This window comes from Cololabis saira, chromosome 22 (genome assembly GCF_033807715.1).
Source record: "Cololabis saira isolate AMF1-May2022 chromosome 22, fColSai1.1, whole genome shotgun sequence".
Lineage (NCBI taxonomy): Eukaryota > Metazoa > Chordata > Actinopteri > Beloniformes > Belonidae > Cololabis > Cololabis saira.
In genome coordinates this window covers 17,006,855-17,030,402 of record NC_084608.1, presented here as the reverse complement: position 1 = coordinate 17,030,402, position 23,548 = coordinate 17,006,855, and the positions used below count along the sequence as shown (strand labels likewise).

General features: G+C 38.9%; 1 pseudogene; it reads right to left on the bottom strand.

Annotated features, from left to right (window-relative positions):
- Nucleotides 1–1,927: 1,927 nt before the first annotated feature.
- LOC133423365 (kelch-like protein 10) lies at nt 1,928–7,480 on the bottom strand (annotated as a pseudogene).
- Nucleotides 7,481–23,548: the final 16,068 nt, after the last annotated feature.

Genomic DNA, 23,548 nt, shown 5'->3' with positions numbered 1-23,548 from the left:
TTTGTTCTTTAGTTCCTGTTCATTGATGGTTGTTCTTAACACAGGCTTTACTTTTACTGGCTGTCTGCTACTGTCCTCCTGCTGGGAATTATTGTGACCGTCTAATCTCAACTAAATCCACACGTAAATGTTTTGGTTTTTCTTTCTTTGGAAGTCAACATTTGTATTAATCTGCATGGTAATGATACATGGTAAATGTTCCCAGCGACTCTATTTACTCAGAAAGCTGAACAGCTTTAGTGTTAGTCAGCAGGTCTTAGAACGTGTGTATAAGACCATGATTGAGAGTGTTTTGAAATTTCACCTTTCTGCCTGGTTTGGTCACCTAAACTGTAAATTCTTGAACAAACTGTCTAGGATTGTGTCAATGGCTAGCAAAATCATTGGCAAGTCTCAAAAGGCTTTTTCTGCCTACTGTACAAGGAGAAGGTAAGGAGGAAAGCTCTGAACATCGCAGCCGACGGCTCCCATCCTCTCTCCAGAGAGTTTGTGCTTCTGAACTCTGGTAAGCGCTACTAAGGCCGCGTTCAGACTGCCAGCCAATATCCGATTTTTAGCCCATCCAGATCGAAACTGGATGACTCTTTTGAAGTCTGAACAGTCCCAAACCGCATGAGATCCGATTTTTGCAAACCAGATGGAAACCACCTCCGGGAGGTAGTTTCATATCACATTTGGGCAGAACAGAACAGTCTGAACAGTTCCAAACACTCGGTTTTGACTGTCCGTGACGTCACTCTACGCGATGCCAGACCAGACCCATGCGCCAAACCACCCGCCCATTTCCAGTTGTGGAGCTACGATACAGGTATGGAGCAGTCGGAAGATGCCGGAAAACAGCAGTCCTTGGACAGAGGAAGAAACGAAATGCCTCATTAATCTGTGGGGAGATGGGTCCACTCAAGCGAAGCGAAGCGAGCTGGCTCCATTTTGTTATTGTTTTTGTTGTCGCAAGTACATGACGTCACACAATACACGCGCTGGGTGACGCCTCCATTCCGACGTCGTTGCTACGGCAACCCGTCAGGTCAGTCAATGATGTGGCCCAGTCTGAACAAAGCCAGATGCGATTTGGACACTTGCTAAAAACAGTGTGGACAGTCAGCCCTGAAAATCGGATATGAGAAGGAATCAGATATGAATCAGATTTGCCTGCAGTCTGAACGCGGCCAGAGTTCCTCTGGCAACCAAAAATATTTATAAGAAGTCTTTTGTCCCCAGAGCAGTCAACATTCTTAATTTGACAGAATGAACAACTGCATGAGGGTGGTGATGATGATGACGATGAGGATGATGATGATGATTATGATGATGATGGTGATTCTGAAACAGGTTTTTTAATGTTGGTATATTTCTTCTTAGTGCAATTTTATTTTTTCTACGGTGTGATCCTCACTGCTGTATTGTACCCCACAATGTCTTGTCTGTATGTATCTTGGTGAGCCAAAGATGAATTTCCACCCCGGTGGACAATAAAAGATGTATTATTATTAAATGTGAAAACCCAATTTTTTTATTTAGTTATGTGTATTCGTAGACTTTAAACTGTTTATTTTGATGCGTCTTCATGATAACCATTCCATCGGACTGCAGGTTGTGATGGAAATACACACAAATATAGAACTGGCACCTCCTCCAGTTGCCATGAAATATACATAATACATGTGCATAATCTACAGACAGAAAACTTATTAAAAAACTGATATGTTAAACTATGTTCTTCATGCATAAGGCTGCAAAAAAACATTGATAAGCTGTTGAAATTTCAATAAAAATGTTATTGACAGAATTGATGCTGATCATGACTTTATTTTATGAGTTTATGTTACAGCCATGTCTGTTGGATGATGGTAACGTCAGTAACGTTCCCACAGCCAGGTAAAGGCAGCCCAAAGTGATGGTGACTGTAATAGTTGGCCACATTGGTTTCAGGAGGGGTTCTCTAAGTCTCTCCCAATGTCCTCGGAATGTATTGGCGGCAGGGTGTCACGACGGGGAACATAATCAGCCATATTGGGGAGGCCGAACACAACACAGCAGCTCACGGTTCTCCGGTAGACATCCAAAACGCAGACCTCGCGCCACTCATCTGTTTCTGGGTTGTAGTTCTCCACATAATATTCGGCGTTGTAACCCCCCACAACAAAGAGCAGGTCTTCCATGACTTCAATGCCAAAGTTGCTGCGGGGAGTTATCATGGATGCAACGTTGTTCCAAGAGTTGGTTCTTGGATTGTAGCTCTCAGCAGACTGGAGAGGGTTGTGACCATCAAACCCCCCAACCTGTGGGAGTAAAAAGTAGAGTATTATGGTTCACATCTGGCTCTCTGTATCTTGTATAAAACAGAAATTACCAATGGAGAAAACTATTTTGGTGATGTCTGCTGGTTTTCAACTTACTGCATAGACTTTATCTCCATATGCAACCACCCCAAGTCCACTACGTCGACTATTCATGTGTGGAATCAATGTCCACTGCTTGGTCTCTGGATTGTAGCATTCAGCTGTTCCCAGGTACCTTTGCCCGTTGAATCCACCACAAATATAGATCTGAAAACAAAAAAAGGAGTATTAGGGTCAAAGGCGTATAAGGCCTTTGAGTAGCCCATTTTTAAAATACTTAAAGATATTTTTGGCCATTTTCCAAACATTTGAAATGTAGTGTACACATACATGTATGTGAAAACTTCAAACAAAGGTGTTTTTAAACCTTTAAACCGTCATTTGGGGCAACCATTTATCTCAAAATTCATAGATTTCCATAACAAAATTTAAAAGTATCGGTAATTAAATTAACTGTTCAAGAAAGACACATTTTTCCTTTCATTTTTTGAAAACCATTTTTAAATACATTCTATCCATAATGGCAGTGTCACCCTCTTACTTACTCTAAAATTCATAAAACTGATTTAAAATGTGTACAAGGTGTATCCACTTATGCATGCTATACCAATAATTTATATTTGAACCAAAACTGATAGACATTCAATTTTGAATTTGATACAGAATTGCCATTTGTTGGTTACCCCACATGACAGGTGGTCACCCCACATGATGCTTTCAAGTTTAATCAAATATAACAGGCTAACAGTTAGCTATATGATCTAAGCTAGCTACTTCTCACCACATATCACTAACAAATTTACCTTCAAAATATAGATTTGCAAATAAAACGAATTATTTACAGTTTTAGGGTGGTCACCCCACATGATATCAAAATGTGACGTATACACTGCAGCAGTTAGAAAGAGGATTTATTTGTAAAGGAGAGAGAGACTACTGGCCTGCAAGTTGTCTCTCTGGGACCCTCATGGAGTAACTGGCTGATGCAACATCCTCTTTGAGATGATTGTCAATATAAAAGTCCCTCAATTGTATTTTTTTCATGGTCACCCCAGATGATAATTCAGACAATGAACATATTCGGACAAGATTAGTTTGTGTATTATGATTGAAATGTGTGTACAAATGTTCCATAACTTTGTCAATAAATCTAAAACAAGTTTGAAAGTATGCCCAATAGGGCAAGCATTATTTTTAAATTGTTTTAATGTGATTTAAAACCAGTTGTCCAAACAGAAGTCAAGGCCGGACGGTCACCCCACATGATGTTTTCACACTTCAGATGGCAGAAAATGACCAATAACCAACATGTTTAAATAAAATAAGAGTGGGCACATGTAGAAGGAACGTATTAGACATACATGTTATATTTTATCATTTTATGTTTATTATTAGGTAAAAAGTTCCATCGGACAGAAAAAGTAAGCGTCACGTCTTTGACCCATTAATTGATTTTACCTTTTCAGTGTTTCATTCCTGTTTAATCTTTGTTTAAATGTTATGTGATTTAATCAAATGACCTGTTTTATCTTTTTAATTTGGCCATTCCATCAGTCAGATAAAACATACATTTTAAGACATAATATTATTAGTTTAGGATTTTTTACCATTCAGCATGTGTCTTTGAAGCCCCCATACATGAAGAACTGTGTAATTCAGGTTTTGTTTCTTTTTGAGTAACCCGTCAATTTCCTTAACATCTAGCATTTCTTCAGAGTTTTGTGTTTCGGTGGTTGGGGACTCTATTCCATTCACTTCTACTCTAATGACTCCATGTGGTTGGTCAGCTCACCCACCTTTTTGTGTAATGTTGTGCAGCTGGCGTCCTCCCTCCGCCCGTGCATCGGTGCAATTAAATTCCACTGGTTGGTCTGGGGTTCGTAGTACTCAGCAGTGCTGAGTGGATTGTGCCCATCATGGCCTCCAATTGCATATATGCACCCATTTAGTACAGTCACACTTACAAAGCAGCGACGATAGTACATGGGTGCCACCTCATGCCACGTGTGTGTTGCTGGGTCAAACCTGCGCACGCTGTTTAAATAATCCACTCTGTCAAACCCCCGATATAGTAGACGTACCCATTGAGGAACGCCGTGCTGTGATGGAAACGAGGACGCTCAGCATCGTTCGGCACTTGTGTCCATTGGTCAGTGCGGATATCATAGGCTTCAATGGTGTTAGTTGCATCTCCACTCCATCCCCCCATGGCCAGCAAAATGGATCTCGGCATGCGAGGCCGGGTGAATCTGTTCCATGTTCCATGTAAAGGCAGCCCAAATCTGATGACATTAGCTCTGGGAACATCACTGATCATGGAGGAGCACTCAGGGTTCCTCTTCACCAGCTCACTGTTGGCCACGTTTACACTGAAATACTCCATATCCAACAGAGCCAGTCGGACCTAAACAGACATGAGAGGATAGAATCCATTAATATAAAACTGCATGGACTGTAGCACTTAATGTCAAATAATCTATCCAGTTTAACTGATTTACCACCATTTTCTAAATACTTCAAGGTCTGTATGTCCTTGCCCCGTATATTGCACAGTTCTAATTCAGAAGTGACTCAAGGACGCTATCTATATGTCCCTGAAAGCACCAATACCCTTTGTGTCTGCATGATATTGATTTGGTGAATACAATAAAATGTCTGAACAAATGTAAACTGAAATGTGGTATTATTTGAAAAAAATAAATTGGATTATGAATTATGCATTAATCAGTAGGTAATAAGAGCCTCTGCGGGCCTTTGAAGCTGACCAGAAAGAGCCCACGTATTTTTTTGTAAATTGGCAGGACCTACCTAGCTCCTATTTTTACATTAATGTGAAATCAGATTCACATGACACTTAATTGCAGATATTATATCTTTTTTATGTAAAGGTGGGCTTTTGACCTAAAGGTACTGCTTTATAAGGATACATGTAAATAAAAAGGGTTAAAAGATAAAAGATTGATGAAAGACAAGGCAATGCAGGTATCATAGCCAATGGATGAGCTGAAAAGACTCCCAAGATTCCCTTTTATGTTTCTGTAACCGTTTTTCATTGTTTATGATAGAGTTGCCTGTCGCTGTGACACCAGAGAGGATCAAAGCTTCGTTAGACTTGACAGATTAAACCTCAGATTGTCTTCAGTTCAATAAATATGACTTTACAGTGTTAATTATACAGCTGTCAACGCAAGACCATCAATTAAAGCCTGATGATGTGAAATGTAAACTAAACATATTCATAGAAGCTATTGTACCTTCTGTAAGAGAGCAACAACGTGTGTCTCTCGTTGTTCAGGTAAATGGTTAATCCACCTAACGACGGCCTCAAACACACTACTCTCCTTTTTTACATAGAGGTCGTCTTTTTCAATGATATCAGTGAGCTCCTCCACGGGGATCTGCAGGAACTCTTCACAGCGTGCAACCTCCTCAAAGTGCTCAACGATGTAGTGGAAAGCCTTGGAGCGCAGATTGGGTAGAAGCAGAAGTTGGTTAAATGCCAAATGCCAATACAGTTTTCAGGGAACCTTGCTCCTCAAGGAAACTGTAGCAAAGACGTATGACATTGTCTATGTTGAACTGATCGGCAGCAATCAGAAGGTCCTGCATATTGTCCTGTGTGACGGAAACGGAGCCGGTGTAAGCGTGGTCAAGGATGAGCCGCATTATGTCAGGAGACACGTTGGGAATGTCAAAGATCTTCTTGTCCGGGTCGGACCAGCGAGAAGAGAAGAGATCTCTGTGATGAAGTAGAGTCATGCATTTTTGCAACAGTCATCATGCAACATCATGCTTTAATCACTCTATCAAAGTTACTTTATTTCAGCTGAATACTTGACACCATAAGTTAAAATATTAAGTTAAAATATTAAATAGAAGCTATGTGTTGCCATATCTCAATTATGTATCGTAATCATCAGAATATAAACTACTCCAATGTTTTCCTAACTGTTTTTCATTCAGAAGCCAACCTGACACTATCACACACTGTCACTCATTACATACACTGATACAAATATTGTGCTTGATCTACTTAAAAAAAAAGTCAACTTTTTGCATGAGATAATTATGTAGATCAAGAAAGACTAGTCTTTGTATTAACTACTTAATTTTTTTGTATGTAAATAATACATTTTGCAAGTACAGTCAACTTAATTGTGTTAAGTTCACTTTATTTACCCAAATTAAATATTGTACTTGCAAATGAATTTTGTACATACTAAAAATTAAGTAGTTTATACAAAGACTAGTCTTTCTTGATCTACATAAAAATCTCAAGCAAGATATTTTTTACCGTGGTGGTTCTACTCAAACAAATAAAGCATGTTTCATCTAAACGTTGGTCAATCTGCCCAATAGATTAAAATTGTTAAATGAAAGGTAAATACAACAAGATCATTGCTTGTTGTTTGTGTGTAAATGAAAAGATTGATTACAGATTAAGTTCAAAACTAGATGTATTCATGTAAAGCAACAAACTTCATTTTTAATTCTTAATATCACAGATTTAAATATGTTATATTTACATGCACTTAGATTTATTTTTTTCAGTGTATGTGATAAGTATGTATCCACTGGGACTTCATTTACTCGTAAACATACCAATTTTTAGCTTGTTAACAATTTACTTGTCCGTAATCTGATTTTTTTTTCCCAAGCTGTTTTGGCATTCCCCCAAGGGAGGTTTATACAAAATTGGGGAAAGGGTTTTGAGCAGTTGCTTGTAATAACCTAAAATTGCAAAATTGATTTCTATGTAATTATCATGGAAGAAAAGATGATCAATTGTTTGAGAAGTGTTCAGTTAAATTGCTTTTTTATCTAAATTGCTGTCTGGAACATGTAACTGTGAGAAAACCTGCCCTCGTGTTTAAGTCATCTGCCATACCTTTGAAATACAATTTTCACTTAATTAATGTGTAAGGTTTTCAATATCACATATGACATACCTGCTTTAGTATAAATCTCAATTTGTAGTTTTCATTTTACTTCTATATATATATATATATATATATATATATATATATATATATAACTCACCGAAAATATGGGGTACAGTTGCAGAGGATTACTTTATGGACTTGAAATTCAACATCCTCAACTTTGATGACGGCGTCACAATGTTCCCCCGTCAGACGGAGTTATTTGAAGGTTTCTCTTCTTTACTCATTCTTAAACCTTGATATGAGAACGTTTCTCAGTTTATGGTTCGCTCGGTAAGATGAAGGCAGAAGTGTGAGCTGTGAACTGTGTACTCTGGTATTTATCAGATGAATATTCCGGAATGGACCTTTTATTTTATCACAGAGTCATCACAGTGGAGTCAAAGATTCCCAGAGTGTGTCTGTGGACGTGACAGCAGCAGTCACCGCTGCTGGTGTGTACTGCTCCATGTCCTTGATGAGGGGATTGTCCATGACAGTTTTGTGGATTATGATTTGGTACTCTTTGGCTTGTTATTGAAATGGGCATGTTGTATGGTTTCCAACTTTAAACATACATGTGATCAATGTACCACAGTCCAGGTTGTCTCTTCAGTAAACTTTTGATCTCTAGTACCAATAGTTGTAAAAAAAAAAAAGAGAAAAAGTAATATACACTTGTGTTCTTAAACATTGGGTCTAATGAAGGAAAGAATGCAGAATTGTCCTCCTTTTTTTATTTCATATCATCATTTTTAGCATCTGTTTTTATTTTCTTTACAAAGTCCAAATCTTTGTAAGTAAGTAAGTAAAGTTTATTAATATAACGCTTTTCACAGACATTTTTTCACAAAGGTGCTTTACAGAATAAGAAATAGTTTAGAGCAATATAATACATAGAATATATGATAGAAGAAAACAACCAAAAAAACAACCATAAAATAACTTAAAACAATGCAGTTTACATAAAAGCCTGTTTAAAAAGGTAGGTTTTTAGTTGGCTTTTAAAGGAGCTCACACACTCAATAGATCATATTTCATCCCATCTGACCCAGTTGTGCACTTTATTTCGACCGACTCCAGTCGAGATGCAGTCCTCAGTAGGGGTGGGTATTGGGAAGGACCTCACGATACGATACGCATCACGATACTTGAGCCACGATACTATACGCATTGCGATATCCCGATAATGCGATATCCCGATTATTATATTCTACATAGTTCACCGAAAAATAAAAAAATGCATTACACATCTTAAAATCCAAGTTGTATATATGTACATCAGATGATAGTGATGGATCTTAAAATCCGAGTTGCACGTTCATCAGATTATAGTGACAATTCATGGGACAAACTGAGTCAAAACAATGTTTTATTATAACTATACAAGCTAAAGTTACAACATATTTGTATATGTTTTTCATATTATTTACATCATATGAAATTAACATAAAATTTAGTATGAGGTTGCTTTAATTATGTGGCAAATGAATGATAATAAACACAAGAAAGATGGGTACTAAAACCAAGGACAGGCACAGTGATCAGTCAGTATAGATATAAATCGATAAATAAATAAACTTCTGTCCATTATTTTTCATTTTTTAAGGACAGGCAATTGTGTTATATAAAAAATAAATAATAAAATGAAATAAAACGTGAAATAAAACCTGAGCTTAGTGCAGGGCCCTCCCAGGGTTGGTAGAGAGTGGCAATGCCCAGGACTGTCACTTAGGTAGGAGCACTGGGTGATAAAATGGGAAAAAAATCGGGGATTAAAAAAAAAAAAAAAAAAAAAATCGATACTCAAATTTTGAATATCGATATTGAATCAGCTGGAAAAGTATCGCGATATATTGCCATATCGATATTTTTGCCCACCCCTAGTCCTCGGTTTGTTTCCTGGGCGTCGGGCGGCTGAGCATCGTTTAAGGGCGACGACAGAGAGAGTGTGTATATGTGTGTAAAAACGTTTGTAATATCCAGTATTTCATCTCCACTCATGTTTCAGATTTGATTTCATCCAAGATTTGTTACGGGTCCCAAGGATGAGGACCATGGTGACAAATATGTTTACCTGTAAAAGCAGGGGAAGAGCGGAATAATTAAGACAACATGCGTCTCTGTTTTCCTCCAGAACGTGCCTGAGTCTGATTTATTTTCCACAAAATAACAGCTATGTAAACATTAAGCATAAATCTTACAGTGCAGCTGGTTCCACGTCCACGTCACTTCACATCATATCCCATTCAACTATTCCACAACATCTGTGAAATATATCCCCTTTAAACTTTTTCAGTCTCTCTAATTATCGCCTTTCTTTTCTCACACAGTTATATTCAATAACAGTATTGGTAAATACATCACACATTTGTCTCCATCAGCATTTTACTGGTAGAAATCACTTTTCACAGTGTTAGGAAAATCCAGTGGGCTGGAATACCCCTTTAAATACATCTGTGGAATACACAGGATTGCCCAGACTGCTTGTGTTACACCAGCTAATCGACTCAGTTTTAAATGTTCACGTTTCAACAAAATACATTTTAATGGAAAAGATACAAAACATAACCCTGTTCGTTTTAGAGTGCATAAATTGCGCAAACTCTCCTTAACGAGCGCTTGACCTGAACAAGCAAGTGTAATGGCGGCTGCTCGGGAAACCTCTCCCGTTTCTAGCGGATTTTACCCGTGCAGGCAGAGCATTCCAAAATGTAGCAGCCATAACCTTGAAAGCTCGGACACCACGAGTCTTAAGGCGGGTGCGTGGGATAGCCAGTAAGTTCTGCATATTTGTACAGTGGGAATGCATAAATTAATCTTGTTTAGCATGCTCAATCCTGTGGTCCGTCTCTCTTCTGTGGGGTCGTGACTGAAAAAAGGAGAGTGAGGATACAAGCCGCTGAAATGAGTGTCCTTCAGGGGGATGGAGTCTCCCTTAGAGAGACCCAGAGAGGCTCTTTCATTTGAGAGTAGAGCTTTCATCGGGATGATGTTGTGATACATGAAACCTTTTGAATAAGAAGAGGGTATACATGTTTTCCACATTTCTTTGATTGACAACAATAACATGCCACCAGCGTGCCTGTGCAGGAGGGTGTTGGTCCCTGACGGTGCTCTGGATGGATGACTGTGTCGAGAGCGTCAAAATCTGATGCTCCTGAAGCAGCGTTGATGTCAGACGGAGCGTCTGCAGAGACACCTGTCAGAGCCACCTCCCTCATTACCTCTTGAATTCTGCTTCTGAGGCCTAAATCCCTCCTGTCCCGCTGCAACTGTCAGTGGGGGGATTCTGGCAACTTTTAATGTTTCAAGCTCAGCACTGAAAAATAACTTTTCTTCATTAAATCTTTAATTAATTTTAGTCTTAGTTGCCAAACCAATCCATTTATAGCGCCATTAAAGATTTCTTTAATGGGTTTTTTAAATTTCCTGTAAAGTTCCTTGTTCCCTATGTCCCAAAGCTCGGTGGCCTATTAGATAGGGAATGGGACCCTTTAAAAAAAAGTTTTTTACTGGTTCCAATGCTATTCTGTTTTCTGAACTGACATTAAAAGGGAGGCTTTCCTGTTTGCTTCTCTTAATAAAATGCTTCATGCACAAATAAAGATTCCTGAGCTTTACACAGTATCAGAGTATTTGGGCAAGACGGAAAGCAGTGCAAGCAATAGTACATGCACGAGTTACACTAAGTATTACAGCTACATAATATAAGATTAAAATACAGAGATGAATTGCATAAAAATGATAATTTGCACACAGCAAAACATCTGGATTTTAAATTCTCTGAAGGCAGTCAATATGTTAGTCTGACTGGTCAGGAGCAACCGATGGGTTGGTATTGATTGAAATCGTTTCTGCATAAGGACCAGTGACATCCAGCAGTTGAAATATTTTCATCGGATGTATCAGATGTGTTTTTGCTTAGCTGATATGGTGTTCAAGTGGAGTTTACAGTTTATCCATGTCAATAAATAGATCATTTATACTCTTTAGCAAATTCTTGTCTTTCAGGTAGTTTTCAGTTCTTCTCAGCCTTTTTCATAAGCCATCATAAAAAATTAATCAACGGCCTAAAGAGCTTATCCAAAATAAATGTTGCTCTCTTTATTTAATGTTTATTAAATATTGCTCTGAATTATTTGTGGTTCTAAACAGTAGCAGCGGCACCGCATTGATGGATTTCTAATGAATAAATAAAATGGAGAGTGAGGAAGGATCATAAAATAAAGAATGATGGAGAAAAATGGTTTTCAATCAATCAAACCGTTTTATTCAGACACATATATTGTAAACAAAATCAGACAAAACAGCAGATAGATGGATTGAAAATAGGCAAAGAGGACCAATATTATATCTAATTTGAATGAAAACACACAAATCCCCAAAATATACAAACTACAGTGGAAAACTGATGCAACAACCTTTTAGGGGTTAATAAACTAACTGCTAGGATCTGCTCTGGGCTGGATCCACTCGCAGAGACAGAATCGACAGGATCTGTGAGTTTCAAAAACACGATCCCCTTTATTACAGCCACGAACAAAAGGCACTGAGGCAGGGGAAGAAAAACACATGAGAAAAGTAACAACAAAAAAATCCCTGCAATGCAGGAAAGAAAAACTGGTTAACATAAAACTCTGCTTACACAGGCAACTCCGGGAAAAACAACGGAAATCGGAAAAGTAATCAAAGTACAAAAATGTTAACAAGATGGTTTACTTGAAAGTAACCAGGGAATAAGTGACGAACACCAGCTCAGACCGAACATGCAGAGTTATCTGGCGTGGAACAGACATCTCAGGCAGTCTTTAAACACTCCCTGAAGAGGAGCTGCAGGTGTGAGAATCAAGCCGCACCTACCAGCCGCCGTCAGGGAACACAACAAACAGAGGAAAAGGAAAACATAACAAACCAAAAACAGAAACCTAACAGTAACCTTCATCGTGAACCCTAGTTACATAATTTACAGTTTGAAAGACATGAGGCCTTCGAAAAGAAAACAAAAAGCATTCAGTAGTTCAGACACTGAATGATGTGATCAGCTTAAACACTTTTAGAGACTGATGTCCTTCTCTTTCAGCTACAGCCTGTGTCTAAATGTGAGCTGTAAGTGAAATGCTCTTTATGTGCAAACAGGACTGTCAATGGGACTGTATACAGGAGTAATACAGCTACTAGGGCTCAATGTCTTCACTCGGTATGTGTGTGTATCTCCAGTTCCAATGTAGCAAAAACAGCTTTGCTTTGTGGTGAAGGTTTACATGTAACTGTCTAACTTTACAATTAAAAGTCCCAACTATACAACATCTTCATTTGGCAGAAGATGGAGATAGATTTCTTGGAATTAAAACGTGGGCTTATGACAACATTTCCAAATCCAAATATCAGGATGATGTATATTGAAAGTCAAGTGCAGAATATGAATATTTTCACCGTCATGACCGTTGTCATGACCTTGAAGATGTGAAGTCAGTGGGATGACACTAGCATACATGAGGTGCAGTCATTGCTTTGAATTTTCATGTGTTATGACTAAAACGTTACTTTCTTGTGTTAGCAGAGTTGTTTTCTACCAAATAGCCTGGAAAACCGAAGGAATGTAATTTCTTAGTTTGCTTTGAAACTATATGGTTTATACTCAGTACTGGAGTTGAGGGGGGATGAGGGGGGATGGCATCCCCCCTGAAATAAAAACGGTCAAAATCATCCCCCCTGTAAAACATTCAATGAATGTGGTTTTACTGCTATTTCAACATTTAGAGTCATCACCAGAAAAATAACACCAGAAAAATAACTTATTTGACAATTTTCACCTGTTTCAAGTAAATTTTCACTTGAAATAAGTAGGAAAATCTGCCAGTGGGACAAGATTTACCTTCTTATTACAAGCAAAAAAACTGGCAGATTTTTCTACTTATTTCAAGTGAAAATCTACTTGAAACAGGTGAAAATTGTTGTTTTTTCCAGTGATGAGTCTTGTTTTAAGTGTAATGAGATTTTTTTTACTAAAATGAGACATTTTAACTAGAAATAAGACGAATATTCTTGTTAAGATTTTGAGTTTTTGCAGTGATCCATTTTACTTATCCTGTGAAGGACAGAGTCATATTGATAAGTTCAGAAAAGTGTTTTTTATTTTTGTGTTTTGATGTATTTGATATCTAAAGCTTATAGAATGCTGCATTTAACTGCTGCTATGTAATTCCTGCAGTATTTCTGCAGGTGTTTTGGTCAGTGCTATTATTTGTAATATATTATATTATTTTAATCAGCACAAATTATCTGTCCCCATTTGATAAAATCCACCATCCCCCCTGATTTTTTTTTTACAACTCGAGTACTGTTTATACTCAATATACTCAAAGCACTGGGCTGTTAACAAAATAGCGTGTGGTTGAGTAAATCATTAATAACATGTGAATTATTAAGTGTATGATGTAAAATTACAGTCAAATGTCACTCCTTTTCAAACAGTAAACTAAATGAGTTATTCATTAATTGATGATTAAAATTACTCACACTATCTCACACTTTATGTTTGGCTGCTGATACACAATGATGTCATATATAAAACAGCACGGGCCCCCGGACTCTTGATGACGTTGTGGGAACGGCATCTTTGGCGTTTGATTAATGATCTAGAGGAGACACGAGAAGCAGATGGTATGCTGATTTCATGTTTTTTTTGGTGTGCTTGTTAAGTGCAACAGATGTGAGTTCGGTGGTTATCGTAACGTGTGGGGCACGGGGCCGTCATTTTATCAAACACTCCGTACGGATGGAGTGCAATCAGTTCTGACTGTCTGGAGGTTAGTCCAGGACCGTTCCTGGTTGGCTGTTGGACTAATGTGGTCCTCTGACAGTAAGATACTTAATGAGAACTCACGGGGAGCAGTGTTGTAAAGCAAAAGCATGTTTGGGATTCCTCAAAAGGGCTGCATTAATGCATTTCATTGATGTGATTTATGGTGCACTTATGCCTCTATTTGATTCTGGAAAACGAGAGGTAATCTGGGGGAAAGAGACTAAGGGAATTAGCTGCAGCAAATGGTGTGGCCCATGGGAATCAAACCAGTCTCGGTGCATGTGGCTTTAGCAACCATGTGGTATGCGCTCTAACCACTCAGCCATTGGGTCGGCCTGAGACTAGGACACGGAGACATGAAAGACCTTTTAAAAAATGAGAGTAATTGCTGTAAATTGATCTCAGTGTTTGTTGTCTGACAGGGCAGGGGTCCGGATGATGGCTTTAGGAGCTATTATTGTTTTCTCAGATGGAAACCAGGCCTTTCTTTGGTTGCTGTGTGTAAAATACTGATTAGGTCTGCCACCACACGGACCTAGAGAAGCCTTTTAAAGATCACGCCGAGGATACGCCATGTCAGAGATGAATGACGTGACATCTGAGGACTATCAACAGGGCATTATGTACGACTGAGAAGATGAAAGAATTGCTTTGAATAAGTCTTTACTTCTTTCATGAACCACATTTCAACTTCTGTCCATATCTGTTGGATTACATGAACCCAGTCAGCACTTTTTCTCCATCCCGTCTGACATAGAAGATATTATGACGGCACACATTTTTGAAGATCAAAGGCCAAAATAGCTCTTTTTGGTTAAAGAAAGCCAGTCAGTTTATCTTTTTTAAATAATGTGTATATTTCAGCCGTCGCTCCTTATTACACCCACGCAGTTGTGACCTGCAGCCTTTATTAAACACAGGTTGTTGTTGGGGTTTTTTTGTGAGCTAATACAGTATCTGTGCTTATGCTGACATCTGACCTCTGCCCTGAATGAGTCAAGTATTACTTTCATTGAACTGTTGGGAAAATGCCTAATGTGGATTGGGTTACTGTAAATTCTACAGTAGCATGCAACAGGTCGGCATCCCGCCGGCGTGCTGTGAGAAATTGACCTCTTAAAATAAAATAGTTTGTGGCAAGAGCCAAATCCACTTCTGTCTATCAAGTGTTAAATTTAAATGTTATGCGTGATCATAGGTTCATTTTCATTTTTCATTTTATTCTTTATTTCATTCAAAAAAACAAAACAATTCAATACAAACACAAATACAAATGTTCCTAACTTGTGAATGAAAAGGGAGCAGAAAGAAGAAGAATCTTATCTGATCTGCCCCTTTCACAAATAACATAAATTAAAAATAATAATAAAAAAACAACAACTAAGTGAATAAAAACAACTAAAATAAAATAAAATTAAAATAACATTAAAATAAATTTTTAAAGGTTTATTTAGTTTAATGATTTTAACAATACCATGAGAACTAAGTCCAGTTAACATACGTTTAGATAAACCTAAAATGCAGTTGATTTACTTTTTTTATTTAAAAAAAGTAGACAGCTTAAGTCGAGGTGTTTTTAAGAATGATTTGTATTTGTGTGCCTCACGTTTCTGTGTAAATAAATAAAACGCCCTTCCAACCAGCCTCCACTGTTTTTTTTCCTCCTCTGGGATCATATTGCAGCTCCCAGATGGTTCCTTAATCTCCAGGTCCTGCTCAGGTCAGCTCAAGTAGAGCCAGGTAACACAAGCCAAACTCATAAGTCAACCATCCTCCGAAATGCATCTGCGGAGACCGGGATGCGTGACTTTAATGTGTATGCTTCTGAAAAAGTCACAGGGAGCTCAGTGGGCTATTATATAGGGTGAGGCCTGACTGAAACCTATTATCTGCGAGACCAGCTGCTGTGAGCTGAAATCGCTCTTGCTGTGCGCTTTTGATGACAAAGCATATGACCTGGACCTTGTGGAAAGGGACTTAGACGTGATTGCGGTCAAATTACCTGAGATGTCACCACATGTGATGTGAAAACACCTCATTTCATGTATTACAGGAGTCACTTACAGCACCGTTCTCCAAAAGTGCACCGAAACCCCAGTAAAACTTTGTTCGTCAAAGCCATGTGAAGAAATTACAGTACACTGCAGAGGGTATGATCTTCAACCAGATAAGGAAGCACTTCATAAGGCCAGGTGACCCTCCTGCTAACCTTGAGAGAACCACGGCGAGTCCTCTGCATGATTAAAATACTCTCTCTTGAAGTTTTCCCATATCCTCTTATGTGTGATGTCCAGTCATTTCCATGCTCCCATATCAGTTGACTGAGATGTGTTATTGTAGTCGATGTACAGCTGGAAAGCTTTTTCTTTCCAGCCTGATGGGTGTGACTGAGCAGTTGACCCACAATTTCACATTCCAGCTTGAAAGGGATTTTTTTTTTTTTTTTTTTTGAAGTGGAGTTGTGTGAAGTACTTCTGAGTAGTTATTGTCTTACCTGCACTAGTCAGCAGCCGCAGCTCTCTCAGTCTGGAGGAATTCAGATGGAAACCGAGGCTAAAATGTGAGAACATTCAAGCTATTAGTGTAATGAGACATTTTTGAGAATTTATTTTTCTTTATCACAAGTTTCCCTCAAAGATAAACATGGTGTTATACGTGATTCCTGCTGCAGAGAAATTTGTGTTTTTACTACAAGAGTGTGGTTTATTTACATTTACCTCAAGCAAAAATAAACAGATCCTTTTCCTCTCGCCCTCCCTGTGGACACCATAAAACACCTCTTAAGATAAAATTTTACTACACACCGTGTGCTTTCACCACAATAACATTCGCAAATGCCAGCTACTGGAGAACAACACGCGCTTGTTCAGAAAACCGCTCCAACATTTTTAGGACTTCTACAATTACTTTTTTTTACTAAATGGGTGCAGCTTTACTACATGGGGATTTAAAGAAAGAAAAAAAAAACTGTCAAACACATTGTGAGAAGTATTGATCTTGATGCTTAAAAGGGAGGTGCAGGGGTTTGTGCTTGTCAACATGTGTTTTCTTTTTTCCATTGACCCTGAAAGGATTCCACTGATCTTAATGAAACCAATTTTCATATAAAGACGCCTTTTAGCTTCGGCTCCTGAGATGAAGGCAGCAGCGCTTAGGATGCAGCCCGTCTTTGAAGTAGCTCTCTGGTTATTTTTCTGCTTGACAGATCAGAGAAACTGTGCTGGAATCAAAAGGGAGGTACCCGGACACCTCAGGTAAACGGCAGCCCCGGACCGGGCCAGGAAACTAACATGGCTGGTGCTAGCATGGAGTTAGAGCCATCTGGACAGTTTGCCCTCCATTCAAATACTGAAACTTCTGGGGCTTAATCACAAGATTATTTACTGCAATTATGTGAGAATATTTGTGCCACAGGCACATCTTGACTCATTAGAAATTATTAATTCATTGTCTAATGGTTTAATGGTGCGATCAAGGCTATTCTGGCATGTCTGACCGACTTGTATCTCCACAGCAGGAATGCAGGGGTGTGTGTGCGTGTGTGTGTGTCACGGGACACTACAAATCTTACATGTCACCTCGAGGAGTTATCTTCCCCGTAGGAACAGTAGGTATTGAAGGATGAGACACGGTCAATTTAGCTAAGTGAGATGCTTCCCCCCCAACCACAATCTATCTGCTCTGTTAACCAGGGCGATGGGCGGGAGAGGACAAGGCCTCCACAGCACTGCACATTTCATTTTCAATACCCCCTGGAAGTTTCAAAACAAGCTCTGGGGTTAACAACACAATCACTGTTAGACCACATTTAAAGCCGGGTGAAATCTGCTTCTCATTGGGAGGGATCTTAGGTACGGGAGAGGGTTCAGCGTGGAGCTTCAGTGCTGCAATTAGTTCCACATTGGAGTTCGCCTCCACCAATATCATAAATGCCACCACGCAGAAAAAGGTTGTAAATATAAGGAGAATAAAAGGCTATACATTAGATGTATTCCATTTTCTTCCATCTTGAGGACGTTTAAATGGCGCCGTATAAATTCATATTTTCATTTGATCAGAAGTGGTCTCTACAACAGTATGTTCTTAAACATGTTTATTGAACTGCTTCTAATACGAGATAGAAATATAACATTTTCCGTACAGCAGTTGGGCCTTATCAGCGCAAAAAAAAGGCTTCTTAATAAATTCAGCTGGAGTTTCTCTCGGTTATGCAAAGGGGTCAAACAGAGAACTCTGATTTTCATCAGTGTGGTCTTATAAATGGTGAGCTGGAACCGCAGGGTCAATGCGTTGCTCATACTGCTCTGTGATTTCCTCTGTGGCCTCAAATTCCTCCTCTTTGCTAAGATACACACAAGACACCGATGTGCAAAGGGAGCATTTTAGTGTTGTCTTGAACAGGCAGCGTATAAAGAGCTTCTGAAGGTTGACACATTAAACATTTGTGTGTTAATCTGCACTATCATATCGATGAATAAAGGCCGTTGGTTGTCCTTCATCATATTACTAACACAGGGAAGAAGCAGATCCACTATGTTTCACAATAGTTGTTAGGACACCTTCAAAAATAACTGATAATAGGAGCTTTGTTTATTTAGATTCATCCATAAAATCTCACACTGCTTGGTATTGAAGCACAAGCACAGAAACATCTCTGCTTTATCAAAACAAGTACAGTATATTTGCTTCAAATGATAGAGGGAAAAAAGAAGAGCCGTGTTGGTGCACTCTGGTTTTTTTTCTCTCTCTCAGTAATGGAGAACATGTTTTGAAACTGTTATTACCAAAAAATCATACACTGTCAAAGGTTCAAAACTGAAATCTAATTCATTCAAGTACGATTTAAAGTATTGGGTGTTTGTGTGTATGTGTGGTCCCACCACAGTAGACCTTCAAACCATTCTGGTCTCTGACCCATGATTTTACTGCTAAGTCATAATTCACCCACAGCAGCGATTCTGCTGCTGCATGTGATTTTTATAATCATCATGGAAAAATAGCATTTGATGGTTTATTTGTTTGTTTTTTTTCATCTTGAAATCCCACCCTAACCCAGTGTAAGAGTGGGATATAACCTAACTGACTGCAATATCTTGCATTGAGAAAACAACACATTCTACAACATCTTTCTCCTATTTTCTATGTATCTAAAAGAGTTAATATGATGATAAAATCACAGATCTCATTTAAAAATTGTAAGAATAATGAAGTTGCACCCTGGAGTTTGCAATATGTCGTATTGTTTTTTTCTGGACTGGTGGTGGTCATGATTTAGTGTCATCTGAACACAGCAGCTTGTGGCTCTGCTGGGTTCACGGAGGCTGGGAGGTCTTGGAGGAAAGGACTCAGACTGCAGATAAATCAACCTCTACACCTATCATCTTTCAAACCTCACTTCAGGTTCCTCTTACTTAATCAGAGCTCTGAGCGCCCAAGGATAGGCCTCTCAACACAACAGCTGGCCTGGGAAAATATGAGGAACTTTTTTTGTATTTATTTATTTAGCTTGAGTTACTGTTACATCCGATATGCAGCTCCTGTCACTGGAAAAAAAAAAAGCACGCCCTGTGTTTTGGGGTGCTGCTGTAGAGCTGAAGGGTCGGGGTCAAGGGTAGGGTTAAAACATGCATGAGAAACTTGCTGACCTGCTGAAAACACTGTTCCTTTAAAAGGACTGGCAAGGCATTTACATATTTTTACCTCTTGGTTATAAATTAGTTCGTTTTTTTTTTTTTTATTGAAAGGACATGTCTTTCTTCTATTGATGAAGCCCATTTTATCAGGATTTAGTTGGCCTTTCTAAGTGTTGCTGTGGTGTTCCTTTTTGCAGCTCAAATTAAAAGCCTATAGGACGTCTACACTTCGGTGTGTTTTGCATTAAGTCTGAGCATGTTCGCCTCCCTCAGGGAGATGACACGTTAGCAGCAGCTTTTTCTTTTTCTCTTCTGAATTTCAAGTTTTCACGTGTAGCTTCTTTGTGTGATTGGAGGACGGGAGCTGTTCCTTATCTGCTGAACATGATATCTTGTTTTTAATTCAATATTGTCATGCACAAATGTGGGTGCTTCAGAGAAACCTGACCGTTAAGTCATAAGACAGGACTTCTGGGAAAAAGAGCATTCAGTAGCAGTAAATAAAATTTGGCTGTTACCTTTAGTCTGTTTTCTCTTTGTTTTTGGCTCCATTGTTTATGTGAATAGGAGGCTTGGTTTATTTCTCGTTCTTTTAGATTCCTGTGCAATAATTTATCTTACAGGCACTGTCAATATGGATATTTGGTGCTCCTACTAATGCACGATGAAAAGAGTCAAATCTCCTTTAAGTGTGTGTGAATGGGCATGAGCACAAGTTCCTGTCTTTTGTGTGGAGGTCAGGGCAAACCAGACATGGCTCTGTTTGAACAGGATGTGATAGAGGCTCATACATATTAAAATATTGCCTCTATGTCAAGCAAGACAGAGCGAACACAATGCTGGGGAGAAAAGATATTTGGTGATAATAATTGGCTTTGGGTACACTACTTAATGCAAAAAAAGAGAGAGCTATGTATTTACTGAAGTACAGCTCAGGGTTTGCCTGGTCAACCTTTTGTTTTGTTTTTATTTTTTCAGATTGCTATATTTGGAGAGTAGATGCACATCTGGAGAAAGACTTGCTGTTTTTGCTCATACCGACTGAAAGTATGAAATATTTCCAACAACCCAAAACACTGTTCCTGCTAGATAAAAAAACAAACAAACATGGATTTAAGTGATTAAACAACCTATGAGATTTTCCTTCACTCTGCATCATGAATAGCACTCTTTCAGGACAATTTAGTGAGAGTCTATGACTTAAGTGTCCTAACCTTCTAATCCTGGACCTCTCTGACTGCTCCAGTTCAGGTCAAAGGTTATTCGGCCGAGCCAAAGCGCCCGCCGCGTACAGCGTACTTGGGGTCAGCCGCAGAGTGCTGGCGAGGTCGAGCAGCATGTTTTCTTCCATGTCTTTCTGTGGAACATTAAGTAATGCCTCAAAGCCACGACATTGTTGCGGGATTATCACTGGGATTCTGAGCCTTATTTGTTCTATTTATAGCTGTAAATAGTGGCGTTTCTGCTCCTTTCCAGATGGCTTTCATGGCTAAGATTTGCATGTTCTTCACAATTGTTTCCAAAAGTTTGGCTTGTGTACAACACATTGGCACCACAAACATCTCTTAGCCTAGTGCACTATTTGTCTGCTGTGCCCCTGCAAGTAATTTGAGGGGAATTCCGTTCTGTCTGTTTTATATTCTAGGATCCATTTATGACGTCTTCCTTCTAGTAGCAAAACACTTATTTGTATGTGCTTGGACTTATCAGACCAGATTTTTGACATTTGCAGTTTTCGTAAGACTTGGATAAAAGATTTGAGGCCGTGATTTGGCTGTTGATACAATAGGACCAACTTGCTGTTTGACATGGAACGCTCTTGTGTAAGTCGTGACAGAAGATGCCAAGATCACGGGGTTCATATGGCAAACAAAACATCTTCTGGAAAGTGCATAAAGCACAATTTATAGTCAATTTCTGCCACACTTTTTGACTCTACATATTTGTGGCTGAGCTGAATGACTTTTTCCTCCAAAATGGGGGTATGACAGTTTCTTAACACAGAATACCCTTATTTGTGAATGCATTTTCAATCTGTTTCTTGCAGAAGGCTCAGTCTTTTTTTAAGTACATCCTTCTATTTCACCTGTATTCATTGACATAAACTAATTAAAAACTTTCATAGTCTATGCTTAGAAATTACTTACTGATTATACTCAGTTAATTGCATTGTCTTAAGATTTTGCATGGTAAATCACATGGAAAAGAATTTGAAAACGCCAAATATGTCCCCTATTCACTATGATCTGACAAACGTGCCCGGCCAATCTATCATAATAAAGTGACAAATAGGAGCATGCGATTAGATTATAATAGAAGCAGAACGTAAGAAGTGTTGTTTTTATTACCTATCCGATAGCTACTATGAACCTGTCTGTAATTCTCTATCACAATATTGGGTATCTGCAACAACAAAAAATGCAGCAAGCATTTATTGTTTTTCTTTTTTTTTTCACTTAAATGTTGGACAGTAAGTGGCGCGAAGCCCATAAAGCCTTCAACAAGTTTTATCTGTTCTCTGGCGTCCAAAGTCTCAGCAGGTCGGACACCAAGAAAAACACATCTGCTGCCATATGAAAAGAGACACTCTTTTTTCCAGTTTTTTCGGAAATCACAGTGAACCCTCAAACCGAGTTCAGCTGTGGATTACACAGTTGTGAGATTTCTAAACACGTATTGTATGCCGTCTATTATGTCTGGTAACTATGTCCTGCTATGCCAGGTACAGTAATGTTCTGCAGTAGGAGTTAATGTTTTTTTGGCATGAATTTGAAAGTGTAAGAATCCACTGCTACTCAGAGTGAACTGTTATGATGCAAAGCCCCCCAGCAACTTCAATATGCACCAGGTTGGTCATGAGTTTCCTGACTGAACACTGGTTGTACTCTGGCTCCCTTTTATATCCAGAACCAGACAAGAAGAGGGCATGAAGAGTAAGAAATGAAGAGGGCTTCCTCTGGGGATGTGCCATTAGGTCATTATTTTCTTGTTTATATCATTTTTGCCATTTCTCATCATTCTTTGCTTACCCCCCATCACTCAGCCTCATACATGGAAAAAAATGCAGCTGAAAAAGAAACGGAGAGATGGCAATATATCATATGACTTTTAACCTTTGCATCCAGCCTTTGGAAAACTGTAATGTGAAACTTTCCATTGTAATCAGACATTTATGTATCAGAAAATAAACCCCCCATCAAATTTATTTTAGAGTTATCTTCCATCCACTTTCTTCCCAGTTCATAAGGGGAACTGGACACTATCCCAGGTGTCATTGAGAGGGAAGTGGTACACTTTGGAAAGGTTGTGACATAATCACACAATTTAGAAATGCATTGAAAAAGTTTCAGATGTGCAAGGCCGTGAGATGAGCAATCTCGTATGGTTTAGAGACTGTGGTACGCAAGAAAAGACAGGAGGCAGAGTTGGAAGTAGCAGAGGTTCAAATGTTGAGGCTCCCTGAAAGCAGTGTCAGGGATGGAAAAGATCAGGAATGAGTACATCTGTGGGACAGCACGTGTTAGATGTTTTGGAGAGAAAGTCAGGGAGGCCAGACCGGGATGGTTTGGACACAGAGGAGGGATAGACCCGCCAGGAGGGAGACCCAGAGGAAGACCAAAGAGGAGATTTCTGGATGTGGTGAAAGAGGGCATGAAGCTAGTGAATGTGTGAGAAGAACAAGCGGAAGATAGGGTTAGATGGAGATGGATGATTCACTCCAACGACCAGTGAAGGGATGGTATTCATGAGTTTTTCAGAAATCAGAGAAAAAGAAACCAAATATTTGATTAAATTGTTTTTGCTTTTTGAAAATTTGAGAAAAATGTGACTTAGGGCCATTAT